Source organism: Lupinus angustifolius, chromosome LG16, assembly GCF_001865875.1.
Source record: "Lupinus angustifolius cultivar Tanjil chromosome LG16, LupAngTanjil_v1.0, whole genome shotgun sequence".
Lineage (NCBI taxonomy): Eukaryota > Viridiplantae > Streptophyta > Magnoliopsida > Fabales > Fabaceae > Lupinus > Lupinus angustifolius.
This window is the reverse complement of record NC_032024.1, coordinates 6,855,481-6,862,886: the sequence shown is the minus strand read 5'-3', so window position 1 is coordinate 6,862,886 and position 7,406 is coordinate 6,855,481.

The following is a 7,406-nucleotide window of genomic DNA, read 5'->3' as shown; positions in this document are numbered from 1 at the left end:
TATGTGTAACAAACTTGATCTAAATCTATTTAGAAAGCCTAAATCTGGAGTATAAATTTGAAGGTGGGGTCTAAAAGTCCTATTTAGGGTATATATATAACACAAGGAAGCGTTAAAATGAAATTTAGATTTACATAATTATATTTTCCAACATAAATTCAATTTCTATCAAGCTTAGGCTGGTATTGAAATCTTCACAATATAAAAATCAAGAGTACTTAAACACATGCCATTTTACTTAGCACTACAGAATTTGCTGGCTTTGTTCTCCAGATTTTGTATCTCATTCACATAGAACTCTTCCTTGTATAAGTTCTCTATTCAGCCTTATGTGTGTTGCTTCAGTTGTCCTTAGATTGCAGGGCCCAAACCCAGCCATGGCCATTTTCTTTATTAAGCAATCTTTGTCAACTACTGTAGCAACTAAGAAGTCAAACTATGAAATTTGAAAGCTGGATTCGAAAATAAAAAATGTTACAGATTTCACTAAACAATGGGTAAGTAGCTTGAGTCATATTGCAATAGTCATCTCAAAGGTTTGTAAGAAATTTAGATTAAAGAAACGGTAACTTGTTTGCCCCGTTCTAGAGGTAGGTCTTCTTTCAATTGTTAATTATTACCATTTGCAACTTTTATCTTGGTACCAAAAGGATACAAAAGTTTTATTTGCTACATCGGGGGAGTTTTATAACTGATGATGCTTTTATCCCATCCCCCGAAAATATGTTTGAACAAAAATGATGTAAGATGTTACTAATTCTCGGATATATTGAAAGATCAAATGTTCGACTATTAAGAGTAAATTTTATTGGGAGGGACAATTACATAAAGAGATTATTTCCTTAACTATTGGATGAAGGATACTTTTGATTATATAAAAAAATAAAAATGGATTATTTCCTTAACTACTAAATACTTGTACCTTATTACTACCCTCCACTTTTAGATAATTAGAAGTCAAATGATGAAAAAGAAGCTATTTCCATAATCAATTTAAGGGTATTTGTTTTGTTAGGATTATGAAAGATGCATGCAGCATGCTAGCAAATATGAAGGACAGATATTTTATAATTCAGGGCATAAAGAATATGAAGGACTTTATCTCCTGTTAACATGCTAGCAAATATGTGTTGGTTAGAAGTAAAACTACACTTAATGTATTTGATGAGGATGTTGCATGGCACCTCAATATTATTATAACCCTATCCATTATCATATTCAGAAAACTTTCAACAGATTGCGACTTTCATTACAGAACAATACTAAACAATCAGAGAGAAAAATCAGTCACCCATGGCAATCACCACAAAAACCAAGAATCCGAAGTCCCTTTAACATATACATACTATTAAGATATGGTACCCTTGCTTTACTAGGCTTGCAGGTTAGGTCCTCAGAATATTGATTCATATACAATAAAACATGTGAATATCACCTTCAAATTAGGATTTGTTACAATTGTATCATTACTTTGTGTTCCCATAAACCACTAGTTAAAGTTAAAGGATCACTAGTTAGTTAAAGTTAAAGGATCAAAAAACATGTGAATATGTATGTGTGTTGTTGAATTACATGTTTAAATAGCTACTCTGCTAATCCTTCAAACTCCTCCAAATCTTCACCTACATGTACACCATTACAAGTTGGAGTGGGAAGTAGTGTTTATACTTTATACACACAAACATGCAAATTATTCATATTTCAGCATCATTAAATTATGTTTTTTGAACCGTGACACAATATAGGCAAGATTATTAATTTATTAGATAGATTCTTCCAAGTTATTTTCAATTTTGACCTTAGTCAAATAAGATTTTTTTTGAGATAGATTTTTCAAATTATTTTGTTTTAAATAATTATTTGAACTTATTTTGTTTTCAAAACAACATTTATTTTACAATTAATTTTTAAATTTATATTTTAATGATACAATTTCTATAAAGTAATGAGAGGTTTTGTGTATTCTTTTACTGTGAGTTGAAGGATATTAAAATTGTGAATTGTAACATAGAATTGTGAGATTATAAAATGACATGTTGATAATGATAGAATGAAAAAAAATGTTACAAAACATAATTTTCTCTACAAAATTAATGTAAAGAAACAGTAATAAGAATTTATAATGAAATGATTAAACAATAAAGATTTCTTATTGTACAGAAGCAAAACTAGATGGCTTTAAATAAGCCTTACAGATAAACAACCATAGAGAAACTAGGAATAACAAACCTAAAAACTACACCAATACAAATGCTTATTCAACTCCTAAGAAAAAGCTTATTGACTGCAACAACACTAACAGACCTATCTTTCAGCACCCACTACTTCCTAACTGCTTCCTAGTAAAGATTCCAACAAATTCCTCCCTTTAAACTGAAATACTCATTAAGCATACAATTTAATCTTCATGTGATTGTACTCCCAGTAGCCTTCGAAATTTCACAAACTGATGTAACTTCATTAGCTTTGTCATAATGTCTGCAACCTGTTCATGTGTTCCACAGAAAATTAACTTAACTACTCTCTGATTTGAAAGATCACGTAATTAATGGTATCTAACATCAATATGTTTAGTCCTTTGATGCATCACAGGATTTTTAGACAGCTTGATTGATGAAGTTTTGTCATAAAGAATGTCAATACACTCAGAATTTTCAACTCCAATTTGTTCAAGAACACCCTTTACCCAAAGACATTGACAAGCACATGAGGTTGTTGCCATATATTCAGCTTCTATAGATGATAAAGTAACTATGGCCTGTTTCTTTGAACTCCAACAAACAGCTGCCTCACTTAGCAAAAATACATACTCAAAAGTACTCTTTCTGTCATCCACATCTCTTGCATAAAAAAGACCAAAATTCATTGTACCTTTTGAATACCTTAAGGCTCTTTTGGCAATCTGCATGTGTTCCTCCTTTGGATTAGCCATGTAACGTGAAATTAAACACACTACATACATCATATCCGGGCGTGTTGCTGTCAGATACATTAGGCTGCCTACCAATTGCTTGTACAAGGTTGTATCGACATCCTCTCCTCATTCTTTTGTCAGCAGAGTTCCAAGCACTATTGGATTTTTGACAGAATTACAGTTCCACATATTGAACCTTGTTAGAACCTCTCTTGCATACTTCTTTTGGCATAAGTGAACTCCATTTGCATTCTGACTTACTTCAATTCCCAAGAAGAACCTCATTTTGCCAAGATCCATCATCTCAAATTCTTCCTTCATTGATTTCTTGAACCTTGCACACAATTCTTCATCATTTCCAGTATATATCAAGTCCTCAACATAAATACTTACCATGATTACTTTTTCTTCTCTTCTTTTGATGAATAGAGTATGATCATAATTGCTCTTTGTAAATCCTTCTTATGGGAAATAACTCTCGATTCTGCTAAACCATGTTCTTGGTGCATGTTTCAGTCCGTATAAGGCTTTGTGCAGCCTATATACATTGTCTTCCTCTCCCTGCTTTATGACGCCCTCAGGTTGATCCCCATACACTTCTTCCTTTAGTTCTCCATATAAAAAGGCACTTTTCACATCCAGTTGGTACACATTCCATCCCTTTTGTGCTGCCACAACCAACAAGATCTGAATCGTGTCCCATCGAGCTACTAGAGCATACACTTCATTGTAATCTACCCCTTATGTTTGTGTATACCCTTTTGCAACCAATCGGGCTTTGTACTTGTCAACCTTGCCTTCTTCATTCAGTTTGGTTTTGTAAATCCATTTCACACCAATTTTCTTGGCTTGACTTGTCAAAGTCATTAACTCCCATGTCTTGGTTTTGTGGGATCATCATTTGACATGAATAAAACCATACTTGCTTCTTGTTCTTCTTTAGATAGGCCCTCACCACTTTCGTAGTCCTGGATCCAACCAAGTACTGTTCTTTCTCTTGGTTGTGCCTCGAAATCTAGTGTATGCTCAAGGTTGTCAACATTACTTACTTCTTGTTCTACATCTGATTCTTCGTCAGACTCTTCCATATTAATCCATCGTCACCCCAATCAAGAGTATGTTGTCATGTTTCTTCTGAGTTTAGATTCCAATTCCACTTTTCTCCTTCTTCAAATATGACATCCTTGTTGACTACAATTTTCTTCAACACAAGATCATATAAACGATAAGCCTTGGATTCATCACTCACTCCAAGTAAGATACACTTGCAACTTCTATCATCCAATTTTGTTCTCTTTTTCTCAAGTATATGGACGTGAGCAATGGACCCAAACACTCTGAAATAGTCAACTATAGGTTTCAGTCCACTCCATCTTTCTTCTAGCACCATTTCTTTTACTGCTCTAGTAAGGCTTCTGTTTATCACATGGTTGGTCCACTTCGCAGCTTCTGGCCACAAGGTCTATGGCATATCTTTCTCAGTGAGTAAACAACACACCATATTCATAATCGTTCAGCAACTCCGTTTTGTTGTGTGTGAAAGTAGTTGTTAATTATCTTTTAATGCCATGCTCTATGCAGAACTGATTGAACTTGTTTGAGGTGAATTCTCCTCCCCGATCTGTTCGTAAACAACATATTGCTTTGTGGACTTCTTTCTAAACCAGATTTTTGAAGCATTTAAATGTCTCAAATGTTTCACCTTTTTCTGCAAGAAAATAAATCCAAGTTTTGCGAGAATAATCATGTACAAGCCCTAGCAAATATTTCTTACCACTGTGAGAGGTTGGAGATATCGATCCACAAAGATCACCATGCACCAATTCAAGTTTTTCAGATGCTCTCCAATGACTTTTCTTTGGTATTTTGTCTCGATGTTGTTTGCCAATGTTACACACCTCGCACACCCAGTACCTTCCTTGAGTTTTGGTAGCCCTTTCACCATTTGTTTCTTCTCCATGGTAGCAATGAACTTATTATTTACATGCCCGTACCTTCTATGCCATAGTTTTACCAAGTCTTCCTCCTCAATCTTTAAGCACCTCCCTGGAAGTGGTTTTAGTGTAGCATAAACCATAAACATCTAGTTCAGAGTCATCTTGTTGTCTACAATTTTCCCTCTTTGAGGATGATAAATTTTGCATGCTCCTTCTTTTATTATGATTGTGAGGCGCCTTTCTTGGAGTAGGCCTATGCTTAACAGATTGTTGGTTAGGTCTGGCACAAAGTAAATATCACTCACAATTTGAGTTATTTCTTCCACTTCCTTTTCCTAACACAAACATTCTTGAGTTGTTTCCCAATCTGACAGTATGTCTAAAGCTTTCATCTAGTTCAACGAACCACCTTTTATTTCATGTCATGTGCTTCGAACAACCTGAATCGAGAAACCATATCCCTTTGTGATTAGTATCTTCAACTTCAGCGTGGGCCATTAGAAGCAACTCTTCTTCCTTATCAAACTCAGCATAGTTTGTGTTAGGGATGGCAAAATGGGCTTGGCCCGACGGGCCAGCCCGTTCGGATAGGTGTTTTTAGCGGACCGGGCTGGAGGTTTTAGCCCAAAAGCCCGTATTCAACCTGTTTTGGAAGCCCTTTTTTTAGACGGGCCATGGAGGGTCGGGCCGGGCTGGCCCGGTGGGCCAACATTAAAATTAAAGTGCATTTGTCTATCATGTTGCTCATTGCAATTAAGATTAAACTTTTACAATTTTAACTTATGTTTGGATGCTTAAACATATAATTATTCTTTCTCTTTGTAAAATGAACATTTAATATCTCATTATGTACTTATCTATTATCTTCACTCTTATCCAATTATTGTATTTGTTATCAGATAAAAGTGGAGTTTCACTAACAATTAGGGGTGTTTGAATCAAATTTAAACATTTAATTAATTGAAATGGAAAATTGGAAGCTCAAATAGAACTGCTGATTTTGATTCCTTTTGAAAAAAACTACTGATTTTGATTCCTTTTGGAAAATTAATTGAATTCGACTGAGTTTCAATTTATATTTTTAATGTAGTCGAATTCAAATTAAATTGAGTAATATATATATTTTATTGTGACTGATTTACAATATAATAGTTTTGATTATTATATACTTTTTAAAACTTAGAGTTATAAGCTCTATTGTGAACTAGAAGTTTAAAAGTTTAAGACTATGGTGATTTATTGTTTAGAATTTACAAGTTTTGTACTAATGCAATATGTTATTACAATAAGCTCTTTTGTTTGTGATTTTTTGTTTTAACAGACATTTATGAATTGTGTGAATTATTTATTTTTGTCTAAAAGCTTTAATGTATGTTTTGAAAGAAAAAAAACAAACGGGCCAGCCCACCGGCCTGCCAGCCCTGCCAAATATGCGTTGGGCTGGCATTTTGAGCCCTTTTAACAATAAGGGTCGGGCCGGGTCAGCCCATATTCTGACGGGCCAAAGGCGGGCCAGGCCAGGCCGGGCCAGGCTGGCCTGTATTGCCATCCCTAGTTTGTGTAACACTGTGAATTTTCTGTGTATGTTTTATTAATTATTTATTTTAACAACGATTAATTTTAGAACTTAATCGGTATTGAATTAGACTAAACAATAGTTGAGTATTAGTCTTGTTTTGTGATTTCCTATTTTTTGGTAAGTTTTCGTAATTTTATGTGAATGAAAGTTTTTGAGCCGCTGTCGGACCCAAATTCGCCCGAGTTTAGCCCAATAACGTGTTTTTGAGTTCCGTAACTCAGAATCAAATTCCGATTGCGCCATTGGCTTCGAAATATTATTTCGAGTTAAGATAGATATCAAGTTTGTCCAGGACACATTTCTAATTATTTTTCACTCCGAATTCCGTGTTTCGAAGTTCTAACCGTAAACGGAAATCGGGAGATTTTTATTATCCAACCGGGTATTAGCGGACAATACTCAGGAATGGTTTAATCGAGAATGTGCCATCGAAAAGGTCACATCACTTTCATGTAAGAAGCTTGCTTGTTAAACAAGCAAAATTACATATTCTCTTAAACAAAATCTCATAAATCACTCAACAAATCCTCTTACTCCACCACCATTAGACACATCATCTATGCTAGTCTAAATCTACTTAATTTGCATTAAATTTTCTAATTTGGTGAGGGTGGGACTCTCCTATAAACACCTCACTCAATTCTCTCATTTTTACACTAAATTTCCTATACACACTAAGGTAGTCTTTTATTTTTTCTTCTTCATCTTCTTCTCATACTTTATAGAAAGTTATGAGTTTTTATTATGTTGTTCATAAAGTATAGTTTATATTTGTTCTTTAAGTATTTTATGAAGGCATAACTAAATGGGATGATAATAAAATCATATGAACCTTTATGTAGCTTTTGACCTTTGTAAATCTTGAAATTTCTTCCTTGTTCTTAGATGGAAAAACTATATATTTGGACAAGGTTAGATGAGTTATTTGTTTGGAAATATTAGAAATTATTGTTAGTATTTGAATATGTTTAAAGGT